This window comes from Mycteria americana, chromosome 6 (genome assembly GCF_035582795.1).
Source record: "Mycteria americana isolate JAX WOST 10 ecotype Jacksonville Zoo and Gardens chromosome 6, USCA_MyAme_1.0, whole genome shotgun sequence".
In the NCBI taxonomy this organism is placed as follows: Eukaryota; Metazoa; Chordata; class Aves; order Ciconiiformes; family Ciconiidae; genus Mycteria; species Mycteria americana.
In genome coordinates, this window is record NC_134370.1 from 19,769,221 (window position 1) to 19,773,313 (window position 4,093).

Below are 4,093 nucleotides of genomic sequence, written 5' to 3' on the forward strand. Positions count from 1 at the left end.
GCCAGCCATCACAACTGAAAAATGTTTACTTGTCCTCCTCTTGACTGAAGCCTAAAACACTTTAAAATACCAGAAGACGTCTTCCTTTGACCAAGCTTTGGCTTTAAGCCAGCTTCCTTGCAAAGGTGCCTTGCAAGATCTTCTTTGCCCAGAGGAGAGGCAGCGCAGCGCTGCAGTGTCGGGCAGCAGCTCCGAAGCCCTCCCCAGGCAAGAGAGCAAGGGGTTTCTCCTTTCTCCACTCCCTCCCAAAGCAATGCAGTTTCACTCCTTCCTCTTTTAAAACAGAGCTTGTGTTTAACACTAAAGCTCGCATCCATCAGAAAGGTAACAGGCTCCTAGAGGAAGGTATTAGCAACACTGAGGTAGAGTAACAGAAAAATAATTAGTCTTGCCGATGTGTTTATCGGACACTGAGAAAAACAACGTCACCCTTGGAAAACTGTCTTAGCCCAGGGGATTCAAACATGCATCTTAGATGCTGCTCTTTCACATACATCCTATTCAAAAACTGAAGGTATAAAAGCAGATGCAGTCCTTGAAACAGAGCTTGCAAACCTACGGCATATCTTCTCATTCCCTTCGGAAGTTACTTTTCCAGCTGCATTGTAGATTTGTATTTCCACTGCTAAGGTGAGAGCGCGGATGACTGGATTCACTCCTACAGCTCTGTAGGTCTAAGGTGTCTAACTTTCAGTTATAGCCTATGGGTAGCACAGTACTTACAGACTTTATTCTTCAAACTGTTTCAAGTCGGGTTCCTAATAGCTGAACTCACTTTTGTGAAGCTAGGCCTAGTCTTACCATGCAAAATTAAATTGAAATTTGCTGGTGTTTCACATTAACAAAGATCCCTCACCCTGGAAGATCAGCATCTGAACATTTCCTGAGAACATAGTTAGAATTTTCACAGGCAATTAGTGAACGTCTTTTCCTGTAATTTTATGTGTCTAAACAAATTACCACAATTTATGTGGTAAATCTGTTAAATTAATGGTAATATTGTAGATGTTATGGTATTTACATATACATAAAGCAACAACTCCCATCCCTCTCAGACACTTCTGAGCTTTAAAATGAAATGTAATCAAGAATAGAATGTTTCAGTGAGACCAAAATAAAAGAAAGTAAGGCCACACTAAGTCCTCTCTTGAGAGCCTCTCCTCCTGTTTCAAGTGTCACCAGTACTCCAGCCATTCCTGACTGGCATTTGCTTAACCTGTTCCTACAGCCCTGCAGTGATGGAGGCTCCACAAGCTTCCCAATTATTCTTTCCTCTTCTTCCCTTAAAGGAGGCTCCTGAGGTGTTAGCCTAATTAAAATTAAGCTCCTAATTACTTGTTTTATTCTGCATAGACAAGAAGAGGAAACTATTGCTTTCTTTTTGCAATAGCCTGTAAGTGCATGAGAGCAAAGAACAGCTTTCCCTCCTCTCCCCACATCCCTTCTCTATGCTACATAATACTTCATTTCATGAAAAATGTGTATTTTGACTTTTGATCCTTGTTTGGAAAGGAACCTGTTAGACCTTTGGATTTTCCTTAAGGCAGAAATATCACTCTCGACTAGCTCTGGTAAAAGCCTTGTAGCGTGCTCCTCAACTTCAGCAGTGAAAGCTTAACACAGCGTACCCATCTTTCATTGCTCAACTGACTTAATCTGTCACATACAATAAGGCCTCAGGAACGTACGTATCGTTTCCGTAGTGCTCGATAGACTGTCTGTGAAGCTTATGACAGCTGGGCAGATTGAATCAGTGATGTGCTTCACTGACGATTTATTCTAAGGATGGCACTTCCTCCATTAAAAACGTTCATCATCTTCCTGCTCCTCCTCCCTATATTGCCAACTGCTTCTAGCACTCCAGCCTTTGTTTATCTCTTTTCTGGACTAGTCATTAAGTTGGTCAGCTTTCATTTCTTCCACGTGAAGAACAGTGTTTTCTGCTTCAGTGACAAAATTCATGCAAGCTTGATAGGATTCGTGCGGAAAAGGCAGGCTGACTTCTGTTTTTGCAGTGTTCACTGCAGGTGGCCCAGCGTTGATCTCTGTAAGTGCGGCTTTCAAACAGTAAGGTAGAAAATACCAGGGTTAATGCCTCTGGTGAGGCAAAGCACGAAGGCTGCACTGTGAGTCTGCTCAGTTACTGATAATTTTGTAAGACGCTCTAGGCATTGCAGTGCCCTGAACGTACAGCAGTCGTGTATGTGTGTTACATCCTCAGCTTCCTTGGAGCACAGGGGAAAAAATAAGGCTGCTCAACAGCTAAAGACTGGGCTTTCCGACAGGAGTGACTGTCAGTAAGATATTGTTACAATAAGTTAGCAACCAGAACCAACTCGGGGGAAAGGAGCAAGTATCAAACAAGCACTCAACCATAGTATACCAGAAACTGGAAGTCTGCAAGAGAAGAAATTGGTCTACAGTTTACCATACTGTAAAAGAAATAAATGGGGAAGAATAAAATGAAAATAAAAGTGATTTGCTTCAAAGGTGTTACTGGGGAAATACCTCTGCTATCTCTTCATATTTCAGGTCATTGTAGTTTTTTATATGCTTTTGGACTTGCAGCATCCTGCACCTTCCTTTTAGGAACAACATGGAAGTGGCTGCTGCTACACACCTGGCTAGGCGGCAATGGGGCTCCCTTGCAGAAATGGTAAGACAAAACAAAAAGCTTCATACAGTACAACTCCTGCCCTACATAGTCCCCTGTTCCCCCAATCGCACACACAACTGTAGTTAACCATGAAGTCAGATCTCTGAAATTGTAATGTCAAAAGCAACTATCTGAATTTTTTTTTGAAAGAATGTGTCTTATTGACATTCCTTTGAGACAATACCATTTTAACAGATGAATTCATAGTATGCAGGAAGTATCATTAACTGAAATCAGGGAAAGCTCAGGGTGAGGTGGTTTTGTGTGTGTGTGCTTTTGTGTTTTGGTTGTTTTAAAGGCTTTTCTTTGCAAGGCTTTGCTTTTGTCTCCTGCCTTCCCACTCACAATCTCCCTCCAGTTTCCCATGCCCGGAGCTAATTCAGTATCTAACCAGAAGACAGATAGGTTCTGAAAGCATCCAGCTGCCTTATTTTAACCCAACAGTTACAATAGAATTTATAGAGATTTACAAAAAAAAAGCCTCAAACACAAAACCACAACACACCAAACAAACCAAAAAACAAACAAGCAAACCCCCTAGTTCTATTTCTCAATTTAAAGCTAATTACATACTGCAGGTCCCTCAGGTCAGGTCGGTCAGGTCAAGAATATTATGGTACAGCACAGACCTCTTTAACTTGGCTCTGAGCACCATAGCAAATCCACTGACCCCAGGAAAACAGATCCATCCATAAACTCAGAGTACAGCCACAGCCATTACTATTCTCCCCTCCTCTGCCCATAAGAAGCTCAGGCCACGCACTGATACAGTGCGGAAACACACAGGAGCTGCAGAGTTGGATAGGTACTGTTAAAGATGATTTTGTGTTCAGGTGACAATCATACGTCAAATATTGATACCCTTCAAACTCTCCATCTAGCAAAGCTGAGTGATGAAAGAGCTCCTAGCATTTTCTGCTCCACTTTATTATTCCCTTGGAAGGGTCCCACCCTCCCTTCTGCCCTCAAAGGTGCACAGTCAAGACCAGCACATGGTCTCTGTGTCTGTAACTATCACCGCAGCAGCTGCACCAGCAAAAGTGTTTACCCTCTGCTCTGCGTTGGGAAGTCAGGAAATGTTAACTTCCAAGCCATTCTCCCCAGCCCTAGAGCTTCTTTTTTCTATGGGGCTATAAGATCCTCCTTTTCTTACCTGGCATAATCTTCTGAAAGACCGTGGGTGTCTGAATTGCTGGACAATATCGCTTTCAGAGGTCTGTCATTGTCTTTGTTCAGGAAGGACACCAAGGCAGTATATAATCCCAGTACACAGGAACAGTTTGCTGGCAGAAAGGAGACCCCAGCAACTGAGACAGGAAGAGTTAAGACCACTCATAGGTCCTCAGGACAAGACCACCCCCACCTGCGGGAGATGGAAATGATGCTTTAGGGATAGGTGTTACTGCTGAAGTAAATCTTGTGCGGGCCTGATGTCAG